The 22,843-nt window shown below is 41.8% G+C and overlaps 1 protein-coding gene, 1 long non-coding RNA gene and 1 pseudogene across 2 annotated transcripts in view; 1 reads left to right on the top strand and 2 right to left on the bottom strand.

Moving 5' to 3' along the window:
- Nucleotides 1-11,188, top strand: part of RP9 (RP9 pre-mRNA splicing factor) — a 40,237-nt gene extending 29,049 nt beyond the window's left edge. The window contains exon 7 of the transcript XR_005531572.1: nt 11,135-11,188. The gene's annotated coding sequence lies outside the window, so the exon portion shown is untranslated. The remainder of the gene's footprint in view (nt 1-11,134) is intronic.
- LOC120244566 lies at nt 909-1,553 on the bottom strand (annotated as a pseudogene).
- A 2,994-nt stretch (nt 11,189-14,182) lies between the features above and the next one.
- On the bottom strand, nt 14,183-20,614 carry LOC120244557. The gene is made up of 3 exons (XR_005531567.1): nt 20,220-20,614; nt 19,597-19,747; nt 14,183-14,231 (listed from the first exon to the last, which is right to left on the bottom strand). It is a non-coding gene; the product is annotated as an uncharacterized LOC120244557 (long non-coding RNA).
- Nucleotides 20,615-22,843: the final 2,229 nt, after the last annotated feature.

Consider the following 22,843-nt stretch of genomic DNA (forward strand, 5'->3'; position numbering starts at 1 on the left):
ACCATATGACCCTCTCAATAGATGCAGAGAAAGCATTTGACAAAATACAGCATCCTTTCTTGATAAAAACTCTCAATAAAAGTAGAGATAGAAGGATCATACCTCAAGATCATAAAAGCCATATACAAAAGAGCCACCACTAATATCATCCTCAATGGGGAAAAACTGACACCTTTCCCCCTAAGGTCAGGAACATGACTAGAATGTCCACTCTCACCACTTTCACTCAATATAGCATTGGAAGTCCTAGCCTCAGCAATCAGACAACACAGAGAAATAAAAGGTATCCAAATCAGCAAGGAAGAAGTCCAAAACACTGCTAGAACTGATCAATGAAGTCAGCAAAGTCACAGGACATAAAATCAATGCAGAGAAGTCAGTTTCATTCCTATACACCAATAATGAAGCAGCAGGAAGAAAAATCAAGGAATCAATCCCATTTACAATTGCACCAAAAATCATATAAAATACCTTTGAATAAACCTAACCAAAGAAGTGGAAAATCTATACACTGAAAACTATAGAAAGCTTATGAAAGATATTGAAGAAGACACACAACAAAAGGAAAAACATTCCATGCTCATGGAATGGAAGAATATTGTTAAAATGTCAACACTACCCAAAGCAATCTACATATTTAATGCAATCTCTATAAAAATAACACCAGCTTTCCTCACAGAGCTAGAATAACCCTAAAATTTGTATGGAACCAGAAAAGATTCCCAATAGCCAAAGCAATCCTGAAAAAGAAAACCAAAGCTGGAGGCATCACAATCCCGGACTTCAAGATATATTACAAAGCTGTAATCATCAAGACAGTATGGTCCTGGCACAAAAACAGACACTCAGATCAATGGAACAGAATAAAGAATCCAGAAATGGACCCACAAATCTATGGTCAACTAATCTTTTTTTTTTTTTTTTTTTTAACAGTCAACATCTTTTTAATAACAAGGCAGGATCTGGGGTTAGTTTTTGTAGCCACGGCTGGCCCTGCGGCCTCTGGCACGCTCGAACTTCCGGCCCTTGGATCGCACGTAGGGTTTGGTGTGGCTGTGAGGGGTTCCTGGGGCCTTGCCGAAATGCCTGTACACCTCTCAGCCCTTGCGTGGACTGGACAGCAAGATGGTGCTGCAGCCCTTGGGGGAGTCCAGGGCCAACTGGTCGAAGGTGAGGATCTTGCCTCCAGCTTTGAGGATGCGGCTCCGGGTGCGGCTGCTCACATGCAGTGCACACACCTTCAGCTTGGGCACCTCCTGGACCTGCACATCATCGGTGATCATCCCGACCACCACGGTGGTTTTGTTTTCCCAGCCAGGCAGCTTCATCTTCCGGACCATCCGGGAAAGGGACAGAGGCGGCCTGTTGGTGCGACTCATGAACAGTCTCTTCAACACGACTTGGTTAAAGGTAGAGTTGGTCCATCTGGCCAGAAACCGGTACAGCTTGACCAACAGTCTCAGGTAGATGTCCTGGCTCTTGGGTTCCTTGCACCGAACCTTTCGGTCCTTATTGTGGCAGATGTCGACTCCCATGATGGTGCCTCCTGCTCAGCCAGGTCCAGAAATATGGTCAACTAATCTTTGACAAAGCAGCAAAGAATACCCAGTGGAATAAAGACAGTCTCCTCAGCAAATGGTGCTGGGAAAACTGGACGGCCACATGCAGGAAAATGAACCTGGACCACTTTCTTACACTATACACAAAAATAAACTCAAAATGCATGAGAGACCTAAACATGACAGGAAGCCATCAAAATCCTTGAGGAGAAAGCAGGCAAAAACCTCTTTGACCTCGGCCACAGGAACTTCTTACTCAACACATCTCTGGAGGCAAGTGAAACAAAAGCAAAAATGAACTATTGGTCCAAAATAAAAAGTTCCTGCACAGCAAAGGTTTCTGCATAGCGAAGGAATCAGCAAAACTAAAAGGCAACCAACAGAATGCGAGAAGATATTTGCAAATGACATTTCAGACAAAATCTATAAGGAACTATCAAACTCAACACCCAAAAAACAAATAATCCAGTGAAGAAATGGGCAAAAGACATGAATAGACACTTTTCCAAAGAAGATATCCAGATGGCTAACAGACACATGAAAAAATGCTCAACATCACTCATCATCAGGGAAATGCAAATCAAAACCACAATGAGATACCACCTCATACCTGTCATATGGCTAAAATTAACAATTCAAACAATAGATGTTGGCAAGGATGCAGAGAAAGAGTATCTCTTTCACACTGCTGGTGGGAATGCAAACTGGTGCAGCCTCTCTGGAAAACAGTATGGAGGTCCCTCAAAAAATTAAAAATAGAGTTATGCTGAGCAAAATAAGTCAGGCAGAGAAGGAAAATATCATATGTTTGCACGTATAGGAGGATTAGGAGGAACTTGATGGAGAAACAAGGGGGAGAAGAAGGGAGGAAATGGTGGGGGAAAGGGAGAGAGGCAAACCATGAGAGACTCTTGAATGCAGACAAAAACTGAGGACTGATGGATGTGGGGGGGAGGGGGGAAGGGGATGGAGGAGGGGCCTTTGGGGATGAGCACTGAGTGTTATGTGGAAACTAATTTGACAATAAACTATTTGTAAAAAAAAAAAAAATTAAAAATAGAATTACCCTACATCGCAGCAATTGCACCACTACCCAAAAGATGTAACAGCAGTGCTGTTTCGAAGGGTGTCGGGAGCCGAACCGGCCTCTCTGGATGGCAATCACGGCAAGGAAGTGACAATATTTGCAGCTCCTCCGATGAGAAATGAAAACTGGTATCTCCTTCTACTACTACTGGCTCATGTTGGATATAAGCATGCTGGTATTGACCAGGCCTCCCAATATTCTATATCAGACCCATATTCTGAATACAGATACCTCATAAGGAAAAGCATATTCCTGCCTTTACAAAAGAGACTTTAGATGAAAGCTCTATGGGCAATTGTCAAAAGGCTCTTCCTATGGGCCCTGCAGACCCAAGGCTTAGATAATAGAGGGGGTTAAGAACACAAGAGTTACAATTGAGCCTGGCCCCGAGACAGCCTATTTTGGGGTTAAGAGCAGAACATAGCTACTACATATATCTTTGCTAATTGGTAAAGCATAGCAGTCCCTTCCTCAAGGCCTGCATTCCACAAACACCCTCCCTTACACTGGCAGCTGGGATGAGGATAGATAAGAGTAGCTAAAACATAAACCCAGGTGCAAAGACTGACAATTTAGGGCCCCCATGTTAGTTTCCACAAATAAACCAATTCAGAAACATTTATCTTCTTGAGGGCCAGACAGAATAACTCCTAGCTTATCTATATACAATTTAACTTGTAGGTTATGCTGTTTTTCACTAAGAACATTCTGTTAATTGATATCACAAAAGGCCTCCCATTATAAGAAATTCCTTTCTATGACTTCATCTTGTTGCTGAACCTTAAAATAAAGATACCAAAACCGACAGGAGATGCCTGCCTGGTGATCAGAAAGAATCTCGGGGCTCTCTCTCTCTTTCGCCGACACCGTCCATCCTTCAGGGACCGCTGGACCTGTCGGAGCCGGTGCGGCCTCCGACAGAAGGGGCACATGTACCCCAATGTTAATAGCAGCATTACTGACAATAGCCAAAGTATGGAAAGAGCTCAAATGTCCATTGACAGATGAATGCATAAAGAAGATGTGGCATATATATACAATGGAGTTTTACACGGTGATCACAAAGAATAAAATCTTGCCATTTGCAACAACATGGGTAGATCTAGAGGGTATTATGGTAAGTGAAATTAACCAGAGAAAGAGAAATATCATAGGACTTCACTCATATGTGGAATTTAAGATAAAAAACACATAAACATAAGGGAAGAGAAGCAAAAATAATATTTAAAAAAACAGGGAGGGAGACAAAACATAAGAGACTCTTAAACAGAGAGGGGTTTTGAGTTGAGATAAGCTAAATGGGCAAAGGGCATTGAGGAGGGCAATTGTTGGGATGAGCACTGGGTGTTATATGTAGGTGATATATCACAGATTCTACTCCTGAAATCATTATTGCAATATATGCTAACTAACTTGGATATAAATTTAAAAATAAATACATAAATTAAAAATTTTTAAAAGATGGGGCACCTGGGTGGCTCAGTCGGTTAAGCATCCGACTTCAGCTAAGGTCATGATCTCACAGTCTGTGAGCTCAAGCCCCACATCGGGCTCTGTGCTTATAGCTCAGAGCCTGGAGCCGACTTTGGACTCTGTCTCTCCCTCTCTCTCTTCTCTCCTGCTTGTGTTCTGTTTACCAAAAATAAACAAACATTTTTTTAAAAAATTTTAAAAAACATAAGAGGGGCACTTGGGTGGCTCAGTTGGTTAAGCATCCAACTTCAGTCCAGATCATGATCTCATGGTTCATGAGTTTGACCCCCACATCAGGTTGTGGAACACATCTACAGTGTGAAACCTGGAGCCTGCTTCAGACTCTGCATCTCCCTCTCTCTCTTCCCCTCCCCCACTTGAGCATGCCCTTCCATGCTCTCTCTCTCAAAAATAATAAATGAACATTAAAAAAGAAAAGAAAACATATGAAAATTGGGTGCCAGAGTGGCTCAGGCAGTTAAGCCCCCGACTCCTGATTTCAGCTCAGGTCATGATCTCATGGTTCATGAGACTGAGCTCCATGTCAGGCTCTGTGCTGACAGCATGGAGCCTGCTTTGGGTTCTCTCTCTCCCTCTCTCCCCTTCCCTCTCTCTAAATAAATAAACAAATGAACATTAAAAGAAAACAAGAAAATATAGGAAAAATCTTCTTGACATTAGTCTTGACACTGATTTCCTGAATAGGAACCTACTACAAGAAAGAAAGCTTTTGTATAACAAAAGAACAATCAACAAAATGAAAATGCAACCTATGGAATGGTAGAAAATATTTACAAACCATGTCTCTAATAGAGGGTTAATATGCAAATATATAAAGAACTTCTGAAACTCAATAGCAAGAAAACAAGCTGATTTTAAAAATAGACAAAGGAATTAAATAGACATTTCTCCAAAGAAGAATAACCATCAAGTACAAAAGACATCAATGATCAGGGATATGAAATGCAAATCAGAAGCACAGTAAGATATCACCTCACACTTGTTAGGATGCCTATTACCAAAGAAAACAGATAACAGATAACTGATATGTGGAGAAAAGATAACCGTTGGACAACCTTGGTGGCAATGTAAATGGGTGAGGCTGCTGACAAAAACAATACGGTAGTTCCTCAGAAACTTTAAAACAGAACTACTATATGATGCACTGATCCCATTTCTAAGTATATACCCAAAGGCAGTAGATTCAGGATCTTGAAGAGGTACTACACTCCCACGTTCACTGCAGCATTATTCACAATAGCCAAGACATGCAGACAACAAAAATATCCAGCATCAGGTAAATGGATAAATCCAATGTAGTATTATTCAGCCATAAAAAAAGGAAAATCCTAAAATTTATGACAACATGGATGAAACAGGAGGATATTATGGTCACTGATGCCAGACAAACACTACATGATGGCAAAATACCACTTAAATGATCAATCTAAAATAATCAAACCCATAGAAACAAGGGGGTAGAATGGTGATTCCCAGGGGCTTGAGAGAGAGAGAAAAGAAAGGTTTTAGTCAAAGAGTAAAAAGTTTTAGTTATATAAGATGAATAAGTCCTAGAAATTGACTTCATTGCATGGAACCTATACCTAATAATACTATATTATATAAATTTTTATGAAAGAAGATCTTATCTCTTTAATGTTTATTTATTTTTGACAAAGAGACAGAGCATGAGCAGGGGAGGGGCAGAGAGAGAGGGAGACACAGAATCCGAAGCAGGCTCCAGGCTCTGAGCTGTTAACACAGAGCCCAACAAGTCCATGAGGGGCTTGAACTCACGGACTGTGAGATCATGACCTGAACCGAAGTCAGATGCTTAAACAACTGAGCCAGCCAGACATCCCTAGATCTTATGTTCCTAACACACACACACACATTATATGTATGTATATGTATATTTAAAGAAAATAGGAAACTTTTGAAGGCTTATGGCATAGATTGTGGGGAATATTTTATATTTTCACAGGTATATACTTCTCTCCAAGCTCTTCAAGTTGTATACCAATGTAAAGCTTTTTGTGTACCAATCATACCTCAATAAAATGGCTTAATAATAAAATCTATGGAAACAGCCTCAGTTGGTAGTCACTGAGCAGTCTCTTGAAAGAATTGCCTATACAGTTGACCCTTAAATAGCATGGGTCTGAATTCTGTGGGCCCATTTATACAGATTTTTTAAATAAATAAAGTACCGTAAATGTATTTTCTCTTCCCTATGATTTTCTTAACACTTAAGCTTGTCTGACTATAATACAGTATATAATACATACAACATAAAATATGTTAATTATGTTATCTGTTATGGCTTCCAATCAACAGTAGGCTATTAGTAGTTAAGTTTGGGGGGAGTTAAAATATACTCAGATTTTTTACTGCAAAGGGGGTTGGCACCCCAACCTCTCTGTTGTTCAAAGTCAATTGTATTGGCTGTCTTTACATACTTTTCTTTTTTCCTTACCCATTATGATCTTGGTTGTACCTCTTAGATTAGTCCACTTAGACTTCCATAACAAAATTTCAAGGAATGGGTGGCCTAAACAACAGATGGATCTTCTCAGTTCTGGAGCCTATAAGTTCCACCTGAAAGTGCCAGCAGATTGATTTCTGGTAAGGGGACCCTTTCTGGCTTGTAAACAGCCACCTTCTGAGCCTTTACTTGGCCTTTTGTCCATGCCCACGTGGGGAGAGCACTCTGTTATGTCTTGCTCTTTTATACGAACAGTTCTACTGGATCAGGTACCCAGTCTTATGGTCTCATTTAACCTTAATCACTCCCTTCAAGGTCCTACTCTCCAAATGTAGTCACACTGGGTGTCAGACTTCAACGTATGAAGCTTGGTATAGAATTCAGTACAAAATGTCTCTGGAACTGCTTTTGCTAGGAGCATCTGTGTTGCCATGGTTATCAAATCTAACAAATCCTTTCTTCTTTTTTTTTTTCGCATTTGACACTGTTGACCACTTTTTAAAAATTTTTTTATATTTATTTACTTTTAAGAGACAGAGCACAAGTGGGGGAGCAGCGGAGAGGGAATGAGACACAGAATCCAAAGAAGGCTCCAGGCTCTGAGCTTTCAGCACAGAGCCCGACGTGGTGCTCGAACTCACAAACTGTCAGATCATGACCTGAGCTGAAGTTGGACGCTTAACCGACTGAGCCACCCAGGTGCCCCTGTTGACCACTTTTTCATGAAGGATCCTTAGCAACAGATTTCATAACATTTTACAGATGCTCTAACCTATCTCATTAGCTGTTCCTGCTTCATCTCCCATGTAACTCTTGGCCTCAGTCCTTTAAATATCAATATTTCTCATAATTCTTAGATCTTCTCTCCATTCTTCTGTGTTCTCATTGACCTTTATGGCTTAAAGTATCAACACTCTAATGATGACAGCCCTGAACACTCTCCTAAGCCCTAGACTTTTTCACTTAGAATCCTGTGGGCATTCCACCATTCTATCCTGCTTGAGAGCAGGATACCCATCTTAACTTTTTTTTTTCCTCTAAAAATGGTGCCACCAGCCACCTCAGTTCTGAGTCAGAAGCCTAGCCTGATCCCTCTAAGAAACCCTCAGCTGCTCCTCCTGTGTGCTTCTCAATACCCAAGGCAGCTATCACACTCTAAGGTGACTATTTCCTTGCCTGACTGCCCACTAATCTGGAAGCTTCTTGATGGCACAGACCATGTTCCCTGTTATATCCTCAGCCTCCAATATACTGAACAACGAATTGGTGTTCAATATGGTTTTATTAAATGGGTAGATTCTCCAGCTGGAACATGATTTGGAAGTACCAGTGGATGTCACACTGTGCCACCTGTATCTACCCACTCAACAACCCCAGTACCAACTCTACCCATGGTGTTAGAAGGTGGAGGAGGGACAGTAAATTATCCCCCCCAAAACTGAGAAAGTAATTTGAAACCAAAAAACAAAGAAAGTAACTCCATACAGTTTACAGTTTTATTTAGGGTGGCTGACAGGGGATCAAGTAAGGAATGAACCAGGGAGCTACACTACTCTCTAAAAAGTCCAGACCTCAATCCACAGATTTTATAGTGTAAGAGGATGTATAGAGGGCACTGTAGTGAGGTCAAAGGCTCTAACAAGTAGCAGACCTCATGATACAATCTGTGTACTGGGGGAGGAGGTATTGAAAACTGTTATCTCTGGGCACCTGGGTGAATCAGTCGGTTAGACATCCAACTTTGGTTCAGGTCATGATCTCACGGTTTGTTAGTTTGAGCCCTGCGTCAGGCTCTGTGCTGACAGCTCAGAGCCTAGAGCCTGCTTCAGATGCTGGGTCTCCCTCTCTTTCCCCTTCTCCGCTCACACTCTGTCACTCAAAAATGAATAAATATTTTAAAAAATTTAAAAACTGTTATTTCTACTAGTTATCTAAAATATTAACTTCTTCATGGGGATATGCCCTAGAGGATATAGCAATTATCAATGGCACAAAACATGTATTCCATGGTTCTAAGGTACAACAAGTACCCCTGTTATTACACTTCATGTGTAATGTCATGAAAGAGATAACAGCACATTGGGTATACAAGCAGATAACCTTATCCAGCCATAGGTGGGTATATAGGCCAGAGCTGGAGTTAAAGCAGTCCTGAGCTGGAAATTATGCAAACACATATACCTTTACATAAAACTGCCCTTGGAAAACTACCTTTTGCTTGCCTCAACTATGACATCTACAGAAGGTTAGTATAAGGAGTTACAAATACAGGAAGCACATGTTCATAGAGCTTACCTTAGAGACAACACTGGATGGTCCCATCCATGTATCCTCATATATGCCTCTTTGGAGGCATTCTTGGTCACACATCAGTAAAATCCCACATCTGCAACACCATAAATGCTACTATGTCTTATTCTTTCAAACACGGGGAATCTTCAGCCATATATATATCTTTTTGATATATATATATATTTTTTTTTTGATACCTACTCATATTTAACTTGCACCATTTATTGAAAGAATATCTAGGTCCTATGTTTTAAAAGCATTAAAAAAATAATTTCCCTAAAGTCTCCTTTGTTTCAAGTAACACACTGGATAGAACTACAGAACATACTGCACCTGGATATACCAATCAGTGGACCAACTATATGCCCATTCTCCATTTATGCAAAATGAGTAAGGTATGGTTTCTATCCTCAGGTAGTTCCTATTTATGGAGAATCCTTTATCTATTTATTCTGTCCTCAGCTCTACCATACTTTTCCCGATATTTAAAAGTTCTTAGAGACTATAAGACAGTAATATACATGGCAGAAGTATTCAGGAATAACTCAACTCTATTGTTGGTGTTACTGATAACATGGCCATTTTTGGAAGAGAAGAAAACGCTTGAGAATCACACACATAAGCAATTCAATTTATTGGATATTTTATACCTTATAATTCTAAAGGCTTTACAATGTCACATTTTCTTGTTTCTAGTTATAATTTGAACTTTATTAGTTCAAATCAAGGGATGATCACGTTCTAAACTGTAATGATGATGTAATATTTAGCTCTTCTATGTAGCTGGAACTCAGAAATTTCTTTCCTATGAAATAAAAATGGCATAATACATTTTATCAAATAGGCTGTATAACAGACTCAAGATATAGTGAGAGTCATTACTAAGATCTTAACACTCCATTTTTAGAATAAAGCTAAATGTCATGACATTGTTGCTTTTATTAGTCTTTACTTGATGACCACTGCAAGGCAGGAATAGCCTAGTTGAAAGGCCAGTAACCACTTGCTCCCAGACACCCCAGGGATCAGGGGTTGAAGGTGTCTCAGGGACACTCAATGCAAGACTCAGTGTGAAAAGAAGCCTGTCATGTTACTAGCCCCTTAGTGGAGAACCTGAACTTCCAGTATCTAACTCTACTAGCTCTAAACTGGGACACTTTGAGTGAAACTACCAAGATAACTTACAAAACCCCACATAATCCAAATAAACTACCATTAACAGCTCTGGGAATTAAATGTAGAAAACTGACATAAAAATGACATCCCACAGGGGTACCAGGGTGGCTGGGTCAGTTAAGTGTCTGGCTCTTGATTTCAGCTCAGATCATGATCAAACTATTCCTGAGATATCAAGCCCCATTTCGGGCTCTGAGATGATGGTGCAAAGCCTATGTAGGATTCTCTCTGTCTCTCTATCTCTGCCCCTCCCCTGCTTATGCTCTCTCTCAAAATAAATAAAAATAAATCATTCAAAAAAATCCACAGATTTGAAAGTCTTACTCGTAGTAAGGATCTATAGATACAGGTCTATGATCCAGTTAGAATCCTGCCATTTTTCACTGCCCACAAACTGTGTTAGTTTCAGAGAATAGAACACACACTGAGTATGAAACCCCAAAGTCCTATCATTGAGACATCGAAACTGGACACAATATAGACATCAACCTCTGTACCTGCTGGCTGTTTCCTAAACTTTGCAGCATCTGCATCAAATCTGTTTGAAACCTTGTAAGATACTTTGGTTTTCCTTCTCTCACAGTTACCTGAGGGAAGAAATGATCCATCCATTAAATAACCCAAACTGCTTAAAAACCAACAGAAAAATCAAATCAAAAGCATATCTTTCAAGAAAAATCTACTGTACAAGATACTATATCATTCTACATCCTTTGCCATAAAAAAATCATTTAGCAAAAACAGTAATAGACATAATCTAGAGAAGTCAGCCTGAAAATTATCATCTTTACTGCATAGCCAAAAGTAAATTAAAGCTATCTTCTTCAGTGGCACCTGGATGACTCAGTTGGTAAACATCTGACTTCAGCTCAGGTTATATCTCACGGTTCATGAGTTCAAGCCCCTCATGAGTTTGAGCTCCACATCGGGCTCTGTGCTAACAGCTCAGAGTCTGGAGCCTGCTTCGGATACTGTGTCTCCCCCTCGCTCTGACCCTCCCCTATTTGTACTCTATCTCTCTCTCAAAAATAAATATTTTCTAAAAAGTTGTCTTCTTCACAGGGCTGTGATAGGATGGAAAAAACTGATTCCTACACACTGATGAGAAATGACAGCAGAGGCAAAAGAGACTTTAAGAAGACTAAGAAAGGTAAGATGGCTAGTATTCTGGTTTAGGAGCTAAGACTGGAACTTAATTAAATTTTCGGGGGCCCTTATACATCCCATTCATCTCTTACCTGCTTAATTTCATTTTTACACCCCTGATATAATCATCCCCCAGGCTCTACTTTGGACCTCCCACTCATTTGACCCTCTCCCCAAAAATAGGGTAGTCCAAAGTCCAGCTTCAACGAGGTATGCATGACGTGCTATTCCAGTCCGCCCACTGACAACCACACAGTGAAGCAAAACAAATTCCTTTCCCAAGTTTACCTTTCCATAGACGCTACCACTTTCACTAGGTACTCAAATTCAAACCCCAGATCTTACACATAGATCTTTTACTACCACATGAGTTAAGACCCTCATCACTTTATATCCAATGATCACTAAAACTGACTATATACAGGGGTTTCAGCCATATAGGCAGAGTTCAAATTCCTCCTACACTGCACTACCAGCTGAAGATTCCTAGAGCATACTTCTTCCTGTACTTTCTCTATTCAATTTGCTGTGGCAAATCCTTATTGCCTAGAGGACAAATATCTAAAAAAGAAAATTAACTACTGTAGCCCATTCTGCTTAGACCTACTTTCTCAACTTCTCTCAGGTCTCCCCTCTGTCCTGCTGGTCTCAGGCTCAATCCCTGGAACACACTTGACCTGCCCAGACTGCCCATTTGATGAGCTCACGCTACGGTCTCCATTCCCACTCCACACCACAGTCCCCAAATGTGTTTCACAATTCACTGCCTCCACATGGACTGCCCATTCTCAGCAACTGCACCTACATCAATGTCCTTTTCTCTCAACCCCACTGTCCTTTACGACCGCTCAGCTCTCCATCATCTGCCACAGCTCTTTGTTTCAAATTACATTATGATTTCTAGAATGCAGGACCTCAAATGGGATCTCTGCCAATCCTACACACATGGGCACCCACAGTTGTTTAAGAACATACTTTCAAAATGCAGAAATACTATTGATCTACGGCTGCCTTTGCATCCAGGACCCAGTACAGAAGCACCACAGACAACCAAATAGGATCAGCCCATTAGTCACTTACATTCCCATGACTTGTGAGAGGCTCTCTTGGAGTCCAGTCCCTCCTGCATGGCCATCGTACGTTCCCTTTGGAGCCTGCCATCCTGTCCGGTCACCTCATACACCATAGGGATGATCTTATATTCACCATGCTTTAACCTGTCCTTATTTCTGGTGGTCCAGACAGTAAGTTGAGGGAGAGACCACTTAGGTGGCATCCTGATTATCCTGCTGGCCTTGCAATAAATCCTTCCTTTCGAGGAAGTCACAGGGTCCAGTGGACTAACTTCTTCAAAGAGGCATTCTACCTCATACATTTCATCTTCAACTTCCTGTTCCAACTCACAGTCCTCTGAATCCTTGGGAAGTACAGTGCTCAAGGCAGCATTTTTCTTCAATAAATACACTATATTACCACTTGAGAAATTGCTGAGGGTTTTCTGCTTCCTGCCTTTCAGTTTTTTTTAATCCTGCCACCCTTTTTGAAGTTTTAATGATATCCTTCCTCAGTCTCATCATTCATGGTCATTTCTTCTTCATTTGTGTTCAACTTCCCATTCCTGATCGACTTTCTCTGTGATCTTTTAGTTCTGCAGTCTAGTGATGACTCATGTTTGTAAGGCATTTGCTCAGGGGTTTCTCCAGCTCTGTATCCTGCCACCGGCTCATATCACACTGAATCCCTTCATCCACCCCTTTGCTATTCATCTGGGCCAACCTAGCAGAGCTAAGGACATACTTGGGTAGCTGTCCCTTTCTACCACTTCACCCAATTTCCCACATCTGACTGACTTTTCCTCTGCTGCCTTTCTGCTTTCTGGTGAAGACTCGAGATTTCTTGTGCTCTTCATCTTGCCACTGGCTCATATCACACTGAATGCCTCCATCGACCTGGTTGAACTGGGATTCCAGCGGGATAGGAGGAGGGACATAATTCTCCCAGTAACTGTTACTCTGTATCACTTCAACTTCATCCACATTCACAGAGAAGCCATGGCCCACACTACCATTATCTGACATGTTTTCTCCAGTGCTAACGGGACTCTGGGATTTGGACTGTAGGCCCAGGTCCTCAGTGGCTTTATTGCTGGAGCTGACTGGCCTTTCCTACTGGAGCCTGTTGCCATCTCCAGAAGACATGCACAGATTTGAATTCAGGGTATCCTGGATTTCATCTCTGTCTTTTGCTTTATCTGGAAAAGATAGGAATTGGGGGCAGTTACATAGCCTTTTTCTTTTTTTTCTTGACCCAAGTTCACATTCATGATGGAGCCCAACTTTACCACATCATCATGTCTTACATCAGGACACTGCTCCAACCAGACAGTGCTTTCTTCATCTTTACATGTAATGCTCTCTGTACCCTCATGAGGGTTAAAAAGCACACCTCTACTTTCCCAAGAACTCTGTGTAATTCTATTGTACTGCACCATCTTCTCTGGCATGGCTTTACCATAAGCTAGGTCATACAAATGCATAGTTTCCTTCAAAGTCTTCCAAAACTGCGTTCCAGGGGATCCTTTGCTCTGTTCTAGCCTCATTTTCTCTTCCTCAGATGCAAAGCCTCCGTGAGGTGATGTTCTACACAAGCTGTTATTAGAAGTGCTCTTACCACGTAGCTCCCTCTTCTGGGCAACAGAAGACAAAACCCCATCTGTTTCTTAGGAATGTTGTCTGTTTCTATGTCAATATCAGAAGTAGGGATGCTGGTCACCATATCACCTTCTGAGGGGGTGTTTTGTTGCTCAGTCATATTCGCAGCCTGCTGAGGTTCAGTCTGAGTGTCTCTTGTTCACATTTTCTTTCTACAGCCACTACAGTGCTGGAACTGTGCCGTGTTATAAAACATAGGTCTTTGGTTAAGTGTAGTGGGCAATGGGGGCTGAGGACAAGGAAGCCAGGATACTCACTGAGTACCACTGAAGATGGAAAATACAGACTTCCATTTCTAAAACCTAGAAAGAGAATACAGTAGTTAGTGACTCTGTCTCCTGCAGCCAGTCCCAACATTCTGCCAGTACACGGCCATGTGGCCACACCAATTGTTAAAATATGGAGTTTCTTCTATGCCATTTGGTAGCTAATGGCCCCGACTTTCTCCCTGGATAGTCTAAGTATATGACAAGTGAAAGGGCAATGACCATAACAGTGGGGCCTCCAGCACCCTCCTTCACTATGAGAACAGGCATCTGTTCTGACTGGTTGGTTGCCAGGCCATCAGATAGTGTTATCATGAATCACCCCTATTAGAGTGGCTCTTTTTCAAAGAGATCAAGCACCCACTAAGCATAATTCAGGATAATCACTGCTGAAGAAACAGTAATTCATTTCAGGTCTTAAAGGGTAAATAACAAAATTACTTTGTATGTATGAGCAATTCTAAACCCATTTATTCAGCACTCTTCCCTCATAAACACATCTTCCTCCATTTTCCATTCTACAGAAGTAAGCAAGGCAATGGTGCCAATAATGTCAGACACATTTCTCTCATATAAATTCATTTTGGGAAAGGCATTTGATTTAGCAAGACAGATTTATAAATTAACAAATGAAGTTAAGATATAACCTCTAAAAAGAAACTTCTACATATATAAAAGCAATAGTTATATTCAGGTCAGCATTCACAAGGGCAATTTATTCAATATGGTGAGGTTGATCTTATGAACTCAATTTCACTGTTGGACTGCATCAAAATGCTCTGGGACCTGGTCTAATGTATTTATACATTTTTTAATGTACATTTTATAATGTACGTAAAATGTATATTTGTACATACAGCCTTCATATAAGGGTTCTTCCCTTATTGAAAGGAAGCAGACAAATCTCAGCTGGAGTTCAAGGTTGTTTACAGAGGTTTAAAGTCAAAAGAATGAAGTCCATATACCTAAAGAGACAGATAACTTGCCACTATACATATTGTACTGTAGCATATAGTGGAACAAAATACCTTAACAGGAAGTTCCTGCCACCAGAATTCACCATAGAACCACAGGAGTCATCCATTGCAAAAAATAGGTGTTAGAGTTGGGGTTTTGTCCCTCAGTAACCAGCAAATCTAAGTGATCTCCCACACTTTTACCTTAGTAACTACTAGTAACTTCCTTGACCCATCTCATTGATATATCATAGATTTGTGATCCACACTACTACCAGAATTATATTTTTTAATTAAGTTTATTTAATTTGAGAGAGAGAGAGAAGATGGAGGGGCAGAGAGAGAGGAAAGAGAGAAAATCCCAAGTAGGCTCTGCCCTGTCAGCACGAGCCCAATATGGGGCTCAATCTCAAGACCATGACCTGAGCTGAAATCAAGAGTCAGATGCTTAACCAACTGAGCCACCCAGGTGTCCCATACCAGAATTATCTTTATGACTCAACTGTGATTTCTTCTCATTCCAGAGATAGTAGGACTTATCACTACCAGTCTGGAGATGAGGAACAATGACCCCATTCCTTAGGATGCCATAAAGGCCCTCATTATCTGGTGTGTCACTGTATCATTTCAGTCTTCCACTAAGTCTATAGGCTCTAGCCATATGTGGATTCTCCCTCAGGCCAACTACTCTTCCCTTTTCTGGGACATCCTCCTTCCACATGCCTTTCCAAATGCCACCAAAATCTTGGAAGGAAGGAAAGAAGGAGAAAGGGAAGGGATATGAAGGGAGGGAAGGGGAAGGAAGGGAGGGAGGGAGGAAGGGAGGGAAAGGAAGGAAACAAGAAAAAGAAATGCCACCATTCTGTAATAGATGGACCATTTAGAAATGCATAGAGGGCATTCTCTTAAGAGAAATTAGTTGGACAGAGAAAAACAAATGCTGTATATCTCACTTAATGCAAATATTTAACCCTCTATTTCAATTATACAGCACTGTGTACTGCATATCTAATCAAAACTAAAAGGTGGTAGACACCACAACTTATATAGTCAACTACTCTTCAAAAAAGCAGTAAAGAATATCCAATGGAAAAAAGACAAGTCTCTTCAACAAATGGTGTTGGGAAAACTGGACGGCAACATTCAGAACAATGAAACTTGACCACTTTCTTACACCATACACAAAAATAGATTCAAAATGGATGTGAGACCAAAAAAAAAAAAAAAAAAAAACATTAAAATCCTAGAGGAGAACAAAGGCAGCAAAGTCTTGACCTCAGCCATAGCTACTTCTTACTAGACATGTCGGAAGCAAAGGAAACTAAAAATGAACTACTGGGATTTCATCAAGATTAAAAGCTTGTGCACAACAAAGAAAACAATCAACAAAACTAAAAGGCAACCACTAAATGGGAGAAGATATTTGCAAATGACATAATGGATAACGGGTTAGTATTCAAAATCTATAAATAACTCATTAAACTCAACACCCAAAAAACAAATAATCAAGCGAAGAAATCGGCAAAAGACATAAATAGACACTTTTCCAAAGAAGGCATCCAGAAGGCTAACAGACACATGAAAAGATGCTCCACATCACTCACCACCAGGGAAATATAAATCAAAACCACAATGAGATACCACCTCACACCTGTCAGAAAGGCTATAATTTACATCACATGAAAGAAGAGGTGTTGGTGAGGATGTGGGGAAAGGGGAACCCTTTTGCACTGTTGGTGGGAATGCAAACTGGTATAGCTGCTCTGGAGAATAGGATGGAGGTTCCTCAAGAAACTAAAAATAGAACTACCCTAGGATACAGCAATTGCACTACTAGGTATTTACCCAAAGGATACAAAAATACAGATTCAAAAGGGTACATGCACCCCAATGTTTATAGCAGCATTATCAACAATAGCCAAATTATGCAGTGAGCCCAAATGTTCATCAACTGATGAATGGATAAAGGAGATGTGGTATGTACATACAATGAAATAGTACTGAGCCATCAAAAAGAATGAAAGGTTACCATTTGCAACAAGAATGGAGCTAGAATGTATTACACTTAAGCAAAATAAGTCAATCAGAGAGACAGATAACCATATGATTTCTCTCATATGTGGAATTTAAGAAATAAAACACATGAACATATGGGAAGGGATGAAAAAAAGAGGAGAGGGAAACATACCACAATAGACTCTAAATGATTGAGCACAAACTAAGGGTTTACGGGGAGAGGTGGGCTGGGGATGGGCTAGATGGGTGATGGGTATTAAAGAGAGCACTTGTTGGGACGAGCACTGGGTGTTCTATGTAAGTGATGAACCACTGGGTTCTACTCCTGAAACCAATACTGCACTGTATCCTAACTAAAATTTAAATTAAAAAAAGAAGGTGGTAGACACCTGATTCTGGGTGTATAAGAAGCTTGGAAATCAGGTTTTTATTTTATTCAGAGTAAGTGAACTGAAAAATCAAGAACTCTTCTCAGAACCTTCACAGCAACAGGTTACAGGACAGTGTTACCCCCAATGTTGGAGAGAGATGAGAACTGAGGTAACCACACTTTATAGGAACACAAATCCAAGAGATAAAAACTCCACAGGAACTAGTGGTAGAGTAAAGGAAACCTGAACTGCAATTGTCAATTTCAGGCTCAGTGTCGATAGATCTGAGTTAAAAAAACTTCAAGGGGACCCTTTGCTTTTTTGAGTTTTATCTGCAGTACTTCAACCAGTTTCTCACAGTAAATCTAGGAGAAAAATTCCCTGTGGGAAGTACAGAGTGAGAAAGAAGAAGTATTGTGACATATGCCAGGAAAATTCTATTCCTAGCAAGCCAGATCTCAGAACAGCTAGTTAACCAGGGCCTAAATGACGGGGGGTTAGGCAAATACTTATCTCAAACCCACTCCTCCTTATCCAATGGGAGGAAGAAGGTGAAGTATATGTGAAGTTCACTGTCCAAAGACAGGATCTCACTAAAAGATGAGATCTAAAATCACAGTCCTCCTGGACAAATACCGTATGTTTCCATGTATAGGAGGAAGATTAGGAGGAACTTAACGGAGGACTGTGGGGGAGAAGAAGGGGGGAAATAGTGGGGGAGAGGGAGAGAGGCAAACCATGAGAGACTCTTGAATGCTGAGAACTGAGGAATGATGGGGGGGTGCTGATGGGCATGGAGGAAGGCACTTGTGAGGATGAGCACTGGGTTTATATGGAAACCAAGTTAACAATAAACTATTTGTATAAAAAATTTTAAATTAAAAAATAAAATAAAAAGCAGTCCTTCATAACTGTAAAACTATGATCTATGTAAAACTGTTGCATCTCTACAATTTGACACGTCACTAAGAGCCTATTTAGAGCAATTTCTTTAATCTAGTACAGAATACCTACCAATCAAGAAAACATCACAAAACATACTAAAAGGCATAAACTGTGGTCTACAAAAAAATTCACATTAAATAAGAAGACAGGGATGAAAATAAATGCATGGAGAAAGATGTACTGTGCTAATACTAACCAAAAGAAATGGACAAGCTTTATTTCTTTGAGACAGACCAGACTTCAGAGCATGGAAAGTGATCAGGAATAAAGAGTGGCATTATATGGAAGATCAATTCTTCACTGAAATTACTTTAGAAGTAAGCAAAGTTATGGAGACAATAAAAAGATTAGTGGTTGCCAAGGGTTAGGGAGGATGGAGTCATTAACAGCCAGAACAAAAAATATTCTATTACCAGCTGGAAACAATGACAAACTCAAAAGCACTCTTTGTCACACCTAATTTTCTACCTGGAAAACAAGTTGCATAAAGTACAGGACATGTTTTATCTGCAGGACGGCATACAGAAGAGTAGATTTAACATTCTTTGATACTGGAGGTGAGAAGGAAGATTTACCCTATGGATCCTCCTGTCCGGCCTAAAGACCCCTCCCACCCTATAATGCATGAAATCCCTGGATATCTACCTTCCAGACTGTGAAGCCTTCTCATTCTCCCAGAGTGCTTTTTTGACCCTACCATAATAGTTTTTAGAATTTTTAAGCCTTGCTGAAAAAATTCTAGAGGCTAGGTCTCTAAGGTACTTCTTCTACCAGACTGTCTCATAACATAACATTTTGGTTTGACTGCTGGGTAACTCTGGGCAAGTCCCAGACTCTGAGCCTCAGTTCCCTCATCTGTCAAAGACAGCAACAATACCTAGTTCATCGGGTTGTTGAGGTCAATCAATGTTGAGAGAACCTATTTTCCATATTTAGCAGAATAACTGGCATATAGCTAGAATTCAAATTTTACCTATTAAAGTGAACTTCAAACACTGGCCCTATGTGCTGCTATAATCCCTTTTGTGTCAGGACACGGTAGGGAAAGGGAGATTATGAATTAATAAGAAAACCTCAGGCATTGCTTTAGGGGTAGGGTCTTGGATTTCTCACCTGCCCCAGGAACAGAGAATGGATTGCAGGTGGCATTCTGGCACCAGGGACTCAGGTAAGGCTGCGGCCCGTGGCGTGCACGTAAAAAAGGGTCTGGCATTACTGGCCTCAAAATGTGCACTGTTTTCTGAAAAGGCTCTCATTTCCTAGGCTGAAAAACAGGTGGGCGTCCTTAGGAAAGGGCAGTCGTACGCAGCTCCATACACTGCCGTTAGGGGAGAAGCCGTCCCAGTTTCCTTTAAGACTTCCAAGTCTGGGTGGCAGGGTCCTCACTTCTCTAATGGCTGGTCTGGGATGGTGGACACAGGGCTGCGCGGCGCCATGTTGGAGACCCGGGCAGCGCTGCCCACAAGCCCGGCCGCATCTCGCCCAAACAAGCTTTGGCTCCCTGAGCAGCAGGAGCAGCAGCAGCAGCAAGGAGGGAAGACGGAGGCCAGGAGACAACGTGCACAGCGCCTCGAACGTGACGGGCTGTGCCCAGGAGCTCCACTGGAGGGCCGCCGCTTAGGTCTGGCCTGCAGCACCCTTGTCCTCAGCCTCTTCGCCTTGCCCACCCCGCCCCTTCCCAGGTACAGAGGCGCCCATCCCGGGGGACCCAGCTTCTCTTTACCCACGTCTCACACCCGCTCCCAGTCCTGCCAGCCGGCCTTCTCCGCTCCCTCGGCACCTATCCCTCACCGGACCTCCGTGACGACCCCTCACCCCCGTGTTCGGTACGCCCACCTACTCTAAACCGACGCGACCTGGAATGTCTCTGACAGCTGGGCCTTGGCTCCCACATTTATAAGCTCCACGCGGCAGGCACGTGCGGCCTGTTGCGCAGGCGCAGCCCTCCCGCAGGTGGCCCACGCATGCGCTCTGGGCGAGGACGCGAGCCTGACTGCTCCACCCCAGGGCACCTGGAGAAGCCTTGGGGCAGTTTTCCTCACCATGCTTGCTCCAGTGCGTGGACGTCCTGGTGTCGGCGCGTCCAGAGGACAGGTCGGTTCCCTGTCCCCCTCACTCTCCTGGACTGTCCCTTACATTTGAGCGTGTTCAGTTAAGACAGCTTATCTCCCCTGTTCTGAGCCCCTGGTCTCCTTCCTTCCTTGGGCTTAACACCGCCGACACTAAGGAAAACGAGCTGACCGATGAGGAGAGAGGAAGGAGGCCAGCCTGGACGGTGCGGACCTGAGAGGAGGTTATTCACAAGGAAGGGGAGAGTAAAAGCAAGGGTGCAGAGGCTCTGGCAGTTAGGGTGCCATGGGTCGGGAGAGTGAGGAACAGAGAACCTTGGGAAGTCGTCTGTGGGCTGATACATGGGCAGTTGGAGACAGAAGCTGGCACAACCGGACTCCGCTTTTTTTGCATGATAGAGAAAGGAAAGACCTAGGATGATAGTTAACGGGAGTCGTGGGGTTGGAAAGATTATTGTGAGGTTTTTGTTTTGGTTTTTAAAGCTAGAGATTTAGGTATCTTTATGGCCAGAATGGGGAGACAGGGAGATGTTACCTACAGTGAAGAGAGAAGGGATGTTAGGAGGATGTTCTAAGGAAGCACAAGGTGAGGTTAGCTAAGCCTGGTTACAATGCTTTGCCTTGGACAGAAGAAAGTTAGAGCTAAGAGGGAAATGAAGTCTTGAAGACAGGAATTTCAGTGCTTTAGCATCTAATGACCATGATTTTTTTCAGTGGAGGACAGGAATAAGACTTGCAGGAAGCATTGAAAAATTGGGGGTGACTGCATTACTTGGTAGAAATTGTGTTTCGCAGAATTTGCTGTGGGTGAAAGAGAAGAAAGATTTTCTTTCACATAAAGAACTAAGGTAGACTGCCTGAGTGCTGGTTTGGTGGTATCTTGGCATCACAAGTACCCAACCTCTTCTCTTTCTACTCCAACATTCTTAGCACTGGTTTCCTTCTTCCACCTGTGTCATGATCCAAGACTCCTGCTCCAAGTACAAAGCAAGGGGAGGGGACAGGAGAAGATAAAGGGCAGAGCAGATGGGGCATATAGCAGCTTCTGCTCTGTCATTGTTCTTAAGGAGTAATACTAGAAAACCCATGCAATTTCTGATTATTATCTATCTCACTGGTTACCCACAGCTGAAAGGATTTTGGGGAGCTCTTATCTTTTAGCAGAGTATGTTATCACTTCTAAGAAGGTGGGGTTTGGGGGTGCCTGGGTGGCTCAGTCGATTAAGCATCTGACTTCGGCTCAGGTCATGATCTCATGGTTCATGGGTTCGAGCCCCGCATTGGACTCTGTGCTGACAGCTAGCTCATAGCCTGGAGCCTGTTTTGGATTCTGTGTCTCCCTCTCTCTCTGACCCTCCCCTGCTCACGCCGTCTCTCTCTCTCAGAAATAAAGAAAACATTAAAAAAAGCTTTTAAAAAAAGAAGGTGAGATGCTGTGACTAAGAATAGGTGTTAATTAGGTAAATCATTAGTTGTTATATACTGCTTTAGTTAATGAAAGAATCATTAATTTCCCCACTTCCCTTCACTTATATGGAGTCCAATCATCATCATCCCTTCTTCCCTTCACAGCTAAATGTCTTTATAAAAGGTCATAAATACTCCAGCTTCTCCACCTCCTACTCCTTCACTCACTGCAAATCTTGGTTTTATTACTACTGTGTTCACTCATCCACCCTCACGAAAGACACTAATGAGCCACTTGCTGCTAAATGACATGGAAACTTCAGTCTTCATGTCACTAAACCTTGCCTCTTAGGTACCAGCCCACCTGGTTCTCCTTCCTCTCTGTTTGCCCTTTTTTTGTTTTTTCCTTTTCTTTTTTCTTTTTTATTTCCCCTACTTGCCCTTCTTAAAGTCTTTTACTGGCTTCTTTTCCAAAATTTCTCTCCTCAGTGTTCACATTCTCTACGTTAAGGTCCTTCTGTTTCCTCTCTCTTATTCCACCTTCTCTCTCTCTCTACATTTTCACACATCCTCAGGGCTTCAGATACAACTAGCATATTCCTCACTCCTAAATCTCAATCTCCATTGTATCTACCAGACATTTATATCTCAGCAGAAGATTTTGTTGTGGTTAGGACATGTACTAATGATGATTCTTGTTTACATCCTTGGGAAAAAGCAATATTACAGCATACTGTTAACTTCCACATGTGGCATAGCAATTGGGAAGCTCTTTTAGGTGTGTATGTGTAGACAATAAGTTCTCTAGATGGTTAGTATCCAACCCAGCCAAGGAGTTGGAGTTGTTGTAGGTTCAAATTTGTTTTCTGAAACTATTTTTGAGG

Source organism: Hyaena hyaena, unplaced genomic scaffold (genome assembly GCF_003009895.1).
Source record: "Hyaena hyaena isolate Hyena2069 unplaced genomic scaffold, ASM300989v1 scaffold_387, whole genome shotgun sequence".
NCBI lineage: Eukaryota > Metazoa > Chordata > Mammalia > Carnivora > Hyaenidae > Hyaena > Hyaena hyaena.